This window comes from Strix uralensis, chromosome 21 (assembly GCF_047716275.1).
Source record: "Strix uralensis isolate ZFMK-TIS-50842 chromosome 21, bStrUra1, whole genome shotgun sequence".
Lineage (NCBI taxonomy): Eukaryota > Metazoa > Chordata > Aves > Strigiformes > Strigidae > Strix > Strix uralensis.
In genome coordinates, this window is record NC_133992.1 from 10,565,993 (window position 1) to 10,578,329 (window position 12,337).

The 12,337-nt window shown below is 48.3% G+C and overlaps 1 protein-coding gene across 4 annotated transcripts in view; it reads right to left on the reverse strand.

Annotated features, from left to right (window-relative positions):
* The window catches only part of KCNT1 (potassium sodium-activated channel subfamily T member 1), an 89,846-nt gene that overhangs the window by 60,446 nt on the left and 17,063 nt on the right, over positions 1-12,337 (reverse strand). The window lies entirely within an intron of this gene.

Below are 12,337 nucleotides of genomic sequence, written 5' to 3' on the forward strand. Positions count from 1 at the left end.
CCTCACATACATGCAGTAAGAAGGCCACTTTCAAACTAAATAGCTCTCGGGGATTGATTAAGGCATTCAGAAATAATGCAGCGTGGCTCGGCCAGATGCTTATGTCCTAACGGTAATAGTTACAAGGCCAACTCAGCTCAACCGGCAGAAAAATTGAGACAATCTCTAAACCGGGAGCATTTACTTCTCTGCCTGCAGCAGGGCACAAGCTGCCCGATCTCCCCAGTAAAACTTGAGGTATCACGTCGGGACCAGCGATGAACAGCAGCGCTGGCTGAGCCCCAGCTCCCCCGGCTCTGCCAAAACCCAAGTGACACGCGTTGCGAGGCCAAGGCTCGCTCAGCAGACGGAGGCATCTGCGTCTCACCAGAGCTGCTCGTCTGGCATCGGCCCTGCCTGGCCCCTGCTCAGTGCAAGAAGGGGAAGGAGGCGAGATCCTCCCACGGCCCCCGCAGAGCGAGCTCCGGGCTCCCGAGCAGAGGCAGGGGGAAGCTCAGAGGCTGCTTCTTGCTAAAACCCAAAGGAGCAAAAAAAACCCCAACCAACAAACACCCAGAGGAGAAGGCAGGAGCTGTGGCTGAGGGGGTTGAGCAGAGGCTGGCAGCCATTGCCCAGGAGGGATGGTGATGCCCTCCCTGGCCGGTGCAGACGGCTCCTGCCTTCAGCCTCCACGTGCACAGGAGCAGGATTCCCGCAGCTCCGAGGAGCTCTCACTCCATGAGTCTCAGGGGTGGAAAAACACCCGCTTTTGGCAAAGGCCTGCCTTGCTCGTAAACATTTAGCTGGTGGATTTTTTGCTGCTTTCTGACAGGATAACACATTTCTCAGCGATGTCACTTCTGCCCACAGGATGGCAAGGTCTCAAGCTGACATTTGCTAAACATCTTCACCACCTGCTCCCCAGAAACATTCCTCTCCTAGACACAGGAGACGTTTTTCTTGACAGCTCCTGCCATCGGTGAGCTAGCACGTACTCTGCCATCGAGCCACGGTGCTTGTGCTTCGTGCTTGGCACCCCAGCAATGGGTGCTGGATTCACAGGGGCGCTGATCCACGGCCAAGGCTCACAGAGGGCTGGCCAGGCCAAAGCAGCAGCACAGCATTTGGAAAGTCCAATTCCCAAATAAATCCGCTTGTATCGACCTGAAGTCAAAAACCGATTGCAGCAAAGCTCAACGAAAGCTAATAGTCACCATCGGCGTACCGGGAACGGATATGAGACACACGGAAAAGCTCGATGACTCTACCCACGGCCCAAAAAGTAATTGCTCCCTGCCTAAAGGTAGCTGCTAAATTTGCAAAGCAACACTCGCGCTCCCGCGGGAGCCTGCGTGGGCTGCAGGAAGCGCAGCAGAGTCACTAATCCAAACACAGCCGCTGTAGTACCAGCGCTCGCTCCGCAGCCTCCCCGCCGCACTCCCCCACGGCTCCTTCCCGCAGACCTGCTGCCGTGCCGAGCCGCAGCGCTCGTGGATGGCGGCGACGCGAGGCCGGCGGCTGGAGAGTGGGTCTGAGCAGCGCAGAGCCCCAACAACCCGCCAAAGGCCCCGCGGGAGCCACAGCAGGGAGCACGGGTGCTCGCCACGCAGCAGAAACCACCACCCAGACTTAACAAAACTCAGCAGGTCTCAATCACAGTAGATGTGGTGCATTTCACCTGAGCTTAAAATGAAACTTTTTTAAAAAATCCTGCTGTTGTACCTGATAAGAGAGGCTGACAAACACACAGTATCCATGTCCGTTCCCGGTGTTGCAGGAGAGCACCAAGCCCCAGCCCGGAGCGAGGAACTTGTCACAGCCCTCTGCAAACCAGGACCAGCGTGTGAAGAAGAGCCAGCAGCACACAAGGAAGGGGGATAGATCCATGGTTAACTCCAAGAGTTTCAGGACCTGCAGACAGGAGGATGACAGCACCTTCCTCAGGACCCTCGCATATCCCCAGGCGGAATCAAGCCGCGTGGAAGATCTCAGCCTCAGTTAAGCTGCTGCAGGGACAGGAGACACAGACATACCCTCTCTACACCCCCCTGCGCCCCACAGACAACGTATCCAGCATCTCACATACAAACACCACACCAGTCAGCTTTATGCAAAGCTACAACTAAAAGCTAGAAGACAGGTGACAGCGAAGAATCCTGGAGAGAATGATAAAATCACAATCTTGCTCTGGGTTTGGGGAGTTTTAGATAGGAGACATGTTTGTGTTGTCCTCAAGAGGGCTCTACCACAGTATTATGAAAGAGCAGCAGCAAAAATCATCTGTGACAAAGAAACTGTTGACAACAGTAGACATGAAATCTGGCTCAGTAAACCGACCACAGCAGGGCTCAGATGCTGGGCAGTCTCACACAGGTCAGGGGAACGATGCCACGCAGGTGAGAAAGCAGCTTGTGTCCCGAGATGGACACCCCTGAGCAACAGAAGGAGGTTTGCACTGGCCACAGCAAACACCTGCACTCCTCTCCATCAGTTCCTTGCAGCACCCAACTCCCCGTGCGGGGACACAAACCCCTCCCCGGACGGTGCAAGGCTGCTCCGCGGCTCTGCTTCCCGAGGGAAGGAGCCAGGGCTCAGCGCTGCTCCTCACACTGCAGCTGGGAGCAGCTCCAGCACCGGGGGAGCTTCAGTTCCAGCCCGCCGGAGCGTGCCGAGGTGCACGGCGGCACGACGCAGCCAGCACCTCGCGAGTGCCCAACCCTGCACGCAGCGGTTGCACGCTGAGCAAAAGCAGGTTATTGCCAAACCAATGCGTTCAGGTACAAGACCAACCCTCACTCTAATGTTTAGTTCACATCAGGCAAAACTATAACACCTGAAAGCAGTCACCCTACAAAGGGCAAAGGTGAATGAACCTCTCAGCTTTGCCGAGGCGACGCCTCACTGCGCGTGCCCCTCCTCTCACCACGCTTCAGTCTTTCACCCTTGAAGCAAATCACTTATCTCACCCATTTAATTCATTGCTGTTTCACCCTACGTTACCCAGCTGACCCCACGAGCTAATGGGCTCGCTCAGTGTGTGTTATTATCCTCAGCCTTCAGCACAATTCCTCTTTCCTTCCTTCCTTCCTTCCTTCCGTCCCTCCGGCTGCGCCCACGTCCTGGCCTGGCTCTGAACTCTCAAAGGCTGCGGCCATGGCTACTTGTACATCATGCTACGTGTATACACCCACACAACTGCTGCAAAAAAAAGGCAGGGAAAAACAATGATTGGAAAGAGCATGAGCAGGATGCACCCTCTCCACTGCAAGAGGATCCTATTCAATGGGGAAAATATAGAAAAACACAGGGGAAAACACATATATAGGTACCCTTGCACACAGCAATACCATCTGACTGCAGAAAGCTTCACTCCCAAAATAGAGGGCTTGCACCTGGCACATTGGAACCGACCACAAAGCGATTGCTTTGGAGATGTCACGAGCCCGACGTGTTTCTCCTGTCCGTAGGCTTCTCTTTACAGCTTCCATTCATAAGACACTGCTGCTATGTCCTGTTTGACTGTCAGCAAACAGCACAGCCCCAGGTCGTCTCTTGAAGAAAGATGATCAGAAGAGAAGCAGAGGATCTATCTTTAGGAAGAAGACATAAAGCAAGACCATGCAATTGTGATCGCAGTGCAAATCTGAAGAGGCAAAGCTGACTCGAAGCTCCTGGAGTTCTTCCAGAAAGCTGTGGATGGCCCTTGCAGAGCACGCCTGCCCCCTGCACCGAATGTCTGATGTAGCTTTGGAACAGAAAATAACCCTTTAAAATGTTTGCAAGCTAATATAACTGCTGCAAAGCATTGCTTTACCCACCACTACAGGCTTCCTGCTTCAAGGGACAAGTTTTCCGAGCCTGACAGTTTTGGAAAACATGCCTTTTTTTTTAAAAAAAACTTTAATCTGCTAATAACGTGCTAACGTCTACAACCTATTTCTCCCACCAAGACTTAAGCTCTGGATTTCAACCATGAACTCCTTCATTATCAATTATTTATTGTCTAGAATAATTGAAGGGTCACCCCTTCAAGCCTACCCAGGGGACCTGCAACCCTGGAACCATCCTCCCAGCCCTCTGGATATGCAGCAGAGATTTTAAGACACCCACAGTAAGGTTGCTGGGATAAGGCAGGAGAGCAGACTGCTCTTCCCCACAGACCTTCACCCCCAGGGACCTGCATTCTCCAGCAGGTTGGACTTTGATCGTCTCCCTGCAGTAAAAGAGCCAGCTGTGAATTTGCTAAAATGGCAACTAAATGCTCCACAAAGAAAGGAAATAAGGTCACGATGGCAGATGAAATTCAACAGTATCATTTTATACCAAATGTCATGTAGCAATGTAATCTGAACCCTGAACTCTCTGAAAGGTAAGAAAGAATGGAAGATAAAACTAGTTTTATTGCAGCAATGCAGCAAATTAATACACTGATAATAGAAGAAATTTCCAGATTCAGGGACTTGGCGGCTGGTGCTGCTTAGCCTCGCACTGCCCAGCAGCCTGCCCTGCCAACCCTTCGCGGGCAAACTGCGGCCAGCACAGTTCTGTAAGGAGCTGGCAAGATATTTGTACAGTGCCTGTATGACCTATTCACCGAGCTGTCAGTCAGGAGGAATATGATGTATTTCCTTTGCAAATTAATACCTACATCTTTGCTACGGATCCAAGCAAGTGCCAGTGAGGCAGAGGCAAATGCAGCATGGCAAGGAAATCTGCACTAGCTGCAGGGCTTCAGCAGGCAATGTGTTCACATCTCTTGATAAGCAGAGCTGAAAATAATAGACAATAAAGCATTAATCCTCTCTCCTTAGTGGAACTTCTCAGAAATAGAGATGTTTTGATTCAAATTTCAGGCCTTTTATTCCTCTTTAAACCCCTCTGCTGAGTAGTCTACCACAAAATGAAGTCTCCGAGATGCACGGGAGAATGTATGAGGGGGATTTACTAACCAATTTATTTAGGCTCTGCCTGTGTTCTCTTTACCGTGAGCACATGGGGGTCTGTGAAAAAGCACCTCAAGCCCAGGCAGAGCCGGCATTAGGACGGGGCTGGCAGCAGAAGGCAGCGATGGTGCAGCAGGAGTGGAGCCCCCGTCTCCCCCGAGGCAGCGAGCGGGGGATGCCTGAGTTCCAACACTCCCTACATGCAGTCAGTCAGCGAACAGGTTGTGCAGAGGAAAAGGAATGAGCACCACCTTCAGAACGGCAATAAATTATTTCCCTTGGGAACAAAGATGCAACTGTGACAAGACAAAGCAGTGGGAAAACATAGCAGAAAAATTTAATGCATTCTCTGCAATTACAGCTACAGCTGCCAAGTTGTTTCTCATACTGTCACTACAGCAGCAGTGACAGCTTCGGTCTCAGCCTGACCTTCCACCCTCACCCAAGCCAACGGCAACACTCCCATTGATTTCGGCAGACACAGGGTTTTGCTGCGATGACAAATATCACCGTTTCTTCACCAGATCTGTGGACACAGATTCACATTCATGATACTTCCCTGGTGCAAAGGGGACCCACGTCCCTTGTGCCAAGATCTTACACGCAACCAAGCTTCTCCCGCTAGCTCGCGTGTGATTTCTGTTCTCTGCTCTGTACTGGCAGGTTTAAGCAGCCGTCCACCTGAGCACAGGAGCTCCAAGAAGCCCCAGACAGAAAGGTGCAGCAGGCCCATGCACAGATGGAACAACTGGCAATGTCCCTGCCGGGCGTCAGTCTCACGCCAAGAACGCATGGAAGGAGATTTGCCCTCGTTAACCACAGTAGGACCCAAGACTCCAACATTTTTCACACCACTCTGCACTCTGTTTCTTCAGTTTCATCACAGGAAACTTTTCAATTAGGACTTTCTGTGTGTCCTGTACAACTGGTTGAGGGGAGTAAAATATGTTCATTTTACCAACATGTTTAATTTTCCTTCAGTAGGGCCAACGTCAGCCACCAAGGTGCTTTCTTGACAGCGTGACCACCTCACAGAGTGCCTGGAGACCACGACGTGCTCTCAGCTGGGTTGCGAGGGCTGTTGCTCCTCCCCATGGCCCTGTCCTTCTTTGCTCTGGCACACAACGTGAGCCAAAAAACCAGATCCTCAACTGGTGTAAGTCTCTGCTGGGACTACACCCACCGCTCTCAGCTCTCTGCCACCCTTGCTCATGTTTTCCCCTTCATTTGGACGGGTACTCAGGTGACTTCAAACACTACGTTTTCCCTTTCAAGCCCATCCGCCCAATAAATGGAATAGAAACCAAAGCGAAAGTAAATAAACCGAAAAAATACAGCAGGGAGGGATGGAAATTTGAGCCCATAGTGTTAAATTGCACTAAATAACTGAAAATCAATGTTGTTCTTCCTTTTCATCAGGGCACAGCTGTACGTACTGCAGCACTCCAGGGACACCTCCACTCATTCCACCAGACTGCTACGTGCACTTACTTTTATTACTAGCAAGGGTCCGTTACTGACAGTAAAAGCAATATCCCTGAAAAGAGTAATGAGCTTTTTCTTATAAAATAATAGATATAATTATAACAGAAGTGCATTTTTCTCTTATTCTATTACTTTCATAACTTTCCTAATATTCCTGCTGACGTCCAGGGGTTTCTGCCTTAAGATGAATACTCAAAGGCACACCAATTGCTACAAGGAACTATCCATTTAAAAAACCCCAAACAGCACTTCAATTAAGACGCCGCGTTAGTAATGATCACTGCAGCCTTTCACAACAACCGAAAAGGCAAAACACAATTAAGAATGCTATCTAACATTAACAGAAAAAAATGTCTGAACACAACAAAACCCTAATCCTTTTTATAAAGCTTCCAACACGCTCCTCACCCCGGTGTATCCCATTTGGAGCCAGGCTGAGGAATCCAGGGGCAATATATGTTGATTTTTCGTCTGCTAAGGGCAAGGACCTGCTGCAGCCACCCTTGCTGGAGAGGACCCGGCCACCCAGGACCGCGGAGCACAGGACTCTTGGTTACTCTTCCACATAAGGTGGCAAATGGGACTGGCAGCAGATCTAAGTACACCAACACTCTGTCCCAGGTGCTTTTTCCCTCCACTGCTATAAGCTCAGCTAGTCTAGACCTAAGGCACCGTGCTGGAGAAGAGTCATGCCGCCTGACTGGTGGCCAGGGATCCCCTGCCCGCTCCTTCAGAGAGCGGGTATAAGCCCCAGAGGAGGAGGAGCACAATGTGTCCAGTCTGACCCCCAAAAGCTCAGGCACTCCTGGCTGGCAGCTTCTCCAACAACTTAGATGGCACCTAGGGACCGAATTCAGTCTCGCCCACAGCCTTGGCTGGCACAGCAGAGCTGTAGGCACCTCCTTTGGAAGGAGCTACACCAGTACGTGTCACCTGCCCGCGCCGCCGTGCTGCCTGGCTCAGGAGCAGGAGCCCACGCAGAGCAGCAGTCGCTCCAACCAGGAGCAGGGTTACTGCCACGGGCTGGCTGAGCTTTCAGGAGTAGATGCTTGCTTGTGTACTGTCAGACAAAAACTTTCTGAAAAGGCACTGACTCAGGAAAACAGCCTAATCTAATTAATATATGTTTTTATTTTGCTTTGCCAGGTGGCAAAAGCAGAGGAGAAGCAATTCAATTCAAGAGGTCACACAGGTCCTCCTAAATTTCTGTTTCAGATCCTACCACCTTCACCAGTGTGATTTATGCTTGGTTTGGAGCTGGGCTCAGGCATCACAACTAAGAGTAAATCACCCCTTGAGAGATTCTGCACACGGGGCTGAGGGCAGACTGGGTCTTAACATTCTTATTGAGGGAAGGGGTATTAGCCAGTAAATACCTTCATCCTGCTTTCACAAGCAAGGGATCAAACTGCTGGGAGACGGAGCCTTCACTAGAGGAATTTTGTGGCATGCAGGCATCAGAGCTGAATCTCCTAAATCCAGGTACAAAGCTTCACAAGCGCTGATGGTACAGCCTGAACAGACATTGCAGTCCAAACCTAAAATATTGGCCATTACCTCACCGTCACAGAAATAAATGTCTTTAACTTCTGGATACAAACTGCAATCTTCAAACCAGCATCTGCATCTTCCAAATAAAATGAGAGAAATTGCTCATTAAATCAAATGGCAATGAAGTGGGGATTCAGCCACAGACATATTCAAGGAACCTGACAGAGGGACATAAAACTGCTCCGATCCATTAATGTAATGATGCATTCGATGAGGAAGTCACTTGGGGCAAGTTAGCATGAGAACTGCAAGGATGAGATCCTACAAGCCTGATTTTTCAGCCCTCCAGTTTGCTGATCCAACCTATGATTTAGAGCCACCACTCAGGGACAAATTCAAGAGACAAAGACCAGATGTCATTTAACAAAGAAGTTTTCAAAAATCTATCTAACCTAGAAGTAGGAACTTAAAAGAATTCACCCCAATTATAAAAAAATCCCTTTTTCTTGGTTATGCAACACGCAAAAAATCTTTGATTTGAAACAGGAGATATTAAAATTTTAATAGAGATGTTGCTGAATTCTTCTGCACAAGCAGCTTTTCCAAACATCCTCATCCATCAAAACGATTCTTTGCTGATAATTAGCCTCAGAAAAATGCACTTAATCAAAGTGACATCCATTACTTCTTGCTACTGTAAATAGGACTGTGGCTTCTGACAACGATTTTCTGGAAAGTATTCAGACTATTTAAATTAGGCAGCAAATAAGCTCCTAATGACACTTCTCTGAGATACAGTTTAATTTTATTTATGGGCTTTTTTTATACATGCCCCAACCCAGTTGTCAGCACCATCCAAGAAAAGAGAAAGCAGGAGATCAAAAACTGCCATAGTCAGGACGGCAAAGATCAAAGGGACGCCACAGCTTGTGGTATAAAACAATATTTATCAATCCAGCAGATGTGCTTCCTCAGCTGCCTTTAATCAGCAAAGACCAGTATGACTTTGGAACAGAAGCCTTCCTTGCAGAGCCCAACTCGCAGCACCGATGGGACGCTGCCTTCAGCTCCTCTCCCTTCCAGCAGCACCCTCAGCCTTGCTCCCGCACACGCAGGTACCACGGCTCAGCAGATTCCAGGACCGGCAGAGTCCTGCGCCAAGCGCGTGCGAGGGCAGCAGGCACAAGCAGTATTCGTGCTCCCAGTTCTTCACCTTCTTTTTGTTACAGGCTCAGCATCTTAAACTCTGCCATTACTGTCATATTCCAGCGGCTCTGAATACTTTCATGACACCAAACCATCAGTGAGATAAGAAATGCAATACTGCCATAAGAGAGCAGAACCAGTCTCTTTTTCTCTCAGTACTGGAATTGACAGAACCTTCCAAAAAGAGGGGAAGAAACTTCTAAACCAGACAGGACTTATGCCAGACAACTGAGGTAACTTCAGTGTTCACAAAAAGAACATTCTCTCCCCAAAGGAGAAATTAGCTCCCAGTCCCCATTAGTCAGATTTATGCCCTGAGACAGCAGTTTGTATCCTCTGGAAATCTGGAGCTGAGTGACAGTTAATCCTGTTTCTCTAACCTAAAGACCTGCCTTGCAAAAATGTCAAGCATGGTATTTAAATACAGTCGCACCGCATTCAGATACAGCCAAGGCCAAAGTCCTCCAGATGCCTCGTGGTAGTGAGTTCCAAAGATGAATAAGGAGATGTTGGAAGGAGCACTTTCATTTGACAACTCTAGATTTGCTTGTCATTAGGTTTTTCTCTCTCTGTTGCACAAATCCATTTACCTCCCCCATTCCTCTTCCAGCCAGTCTTTTCCTATTTGCTTCCTGGCTGATTTATTACCATCCTCCACACAACATTCAAGCTATTATTTTAATTCTCACGTCAATCAGTCTACCTGCCAAAGAGTAAGCCTTACTTAGGTTGACTGCCTTCACCTTTCGCATTCTCAAAAGAAAAGTAAAATGGGAGCAGCTTATTTCACCTATTCCACCTCATATTCACTGATTAGTTCTTACAGTTCTGTGGGTTATCGACATGCTCTCTCCTCCTGTCATACCACAGCTCTCTAATTAACTACTTGTTCCAGCAAGCTCTCATCTCCTCAGGCTCCAGCATTACCTCATTCTCTCACCTCAGTCCAGTGTTGGTGTCTCCTCAGCATCCTCTGTGATGAGGATGCATTAATATATCTCTAACAGAAGTGGTTCTAATTCCCCAGAAGCAGCAAATCCTGGATTCCCCTATGGTCTCCCATCCTTTCAGTCTTCTGCTGGCCCCGGAAACCTCCTCACTTTCAGCAGCCCACTGTCATTCTAGGGGAGTTTTTCAAAAGCAGATATTTGACATGCTAGTAATTTTAGTGTGGCTTTTATAAATAAATGAGATATTTAGTGCTATGGGTGTTTTCCTTCAGTGTTACATCTGTAAGTCCAGTGAGCTCTATTTTACCATTCACAGTTCCCATACTGTTTACGTGGGGGAATTTTCCTCAGCACGTTCCTGTCAGTGCTGTAACAAAGCACTCCAAAGCACATCTCTGAGCTGCTTCGCATTTATAAGCACAGAAAAGCCAAAAAGGCTTTCAGCTTTTCTTCTGCTAGCCTAAATCAGCTCCTTACTCAGTTGGTTTGGAACAGACTAATCTAGTAGTCATAATTACTCCAGCAAGCTTGATTCATCTATAATGTCCCAGTATCATCAACAACTTGGACTGAAACTGAGGCCTAACAGCAGCCTACGGCCGTGGCTCACCTCAGTTCCCAGTGAAGTCAAGAGCACTACGCGTGAATAGCAAATGTGTGCTCATAGATTTGCGTTCCCAAACCCACTGTGAAGTTTTCAGTATTTTCTAGATGAAGGGGAAAGTCAAACAACTAAAGACAGCAGCACATAAAGCCAGTGAAACAAAGATATCTTGAGAAACAAGGCTAATGAATTTAACAAAACAATCCAGAGTATCTCCACACTAAAATTAAGAAAGATTCTGAATCAGAAACACTCAAATCTAGATGAAAATTAAGGTTAAGGGTTTACCAGCGAAACACAGAAAAAACACAATCTGCAATTGCCATCTTCTGTATTTCAGATCCATTCAAATACTTAAAAACGAAAACTATTCAAACTCTAAACTTCAAACTTATCCAAATGAGCCATATCATAACCATTCTGAAATTCAGACATTTTCTGCAGCAGGAATTTCCTATCAAACTCTCATCTTATGCCATAAAATTATATAAATGTTAAGTGCCTGTTAAGGAAATCTGGGCTTTGAAATCTTGAGGATCGCACACTCATTTTTCGAGACAGATCAGTTCTTACGCAGCTATAAAAGTTTGGAACACTTATTTAGAACATTTGTAAATCCCACATTTTCAAAGTCAAATTCACTTTTTTTTTTTGGCATGACACTTTTACGCATAAAAAATATGGAATTACCTTTTAACACAGATGCACAAAAGCCTTGATGTGGGTGTACCAAATCAACAGCAGCTACCCAAAGGCCAACTCGCCAGCAATTGAAGGGTTTTTTTCAACAAGGGTTACATCTCTCTCTGGTTACATCATGCAATTGATTGGTGGGAAACGATGACCATCTTCTGGACTCCCAATTAGCATTGTAGCTCCCTGATTTTTATGATATGAAGAGAGTTGAAGGGAGGGTTGTTCTTGTTCCTCTTCATTTAACTGCTCTGCTCATGGAATTCACTTGCCACTCATGACATTCCTCCTTTGCTCACTCAACCTGCTAATAAATCCCTGCCAGCCAGCCAGGAATAGCAGGCTTGGTGCTCAACCTATAAAGACCATTTCTCTAGACAACCCAAGAAAGGGAGAGTTCTGCCACATCCACAGCAGCTCTTCAGAGTTACTCTGCTTCCATCAGCATCCCCTGCTGCAAAAACAGCCCTGGAGAACAGCCTGGATGAGCCTTATCTCCTACAGAAACGCATGCGCTCAGCCCAGACTCTGCATATGGCTTAACAGGGAGTTTCACCAGCCCTCACCTCCTCGACTGGATCCCATGCATCTCCCAGACTGTGGTCCCTTTTCCTCCTTGCCAAGCCCTGATGGGACTCCCGGACATGGCAATCTGCCCAGCATACCCGCACATCTCAATGTCCGCTGGCCCAGTATACCCACAACTCCCAACACCCAGCAGCTCCAGCATGTCCAGCAGCCCAGGAACACCCACACGTTCCCGGTGCCCGCTGTCCGAGGCATACCCACACACAGCCCCGTGGCTTCTGTCCCCAGCACGCCCCACACATCCCAGTGCCCCCTTGCCCAGGCATGACCACTGGTTCCCAAAAACACATCCCAGTGCCTGCGGGCTCCAACACAGTCCCACATCCCAATACCCTCTTGCCTGGGTATGAGCGCTGAGTGCCATGAACGCATCCCGGTGTCCACAGACTCCAACATAC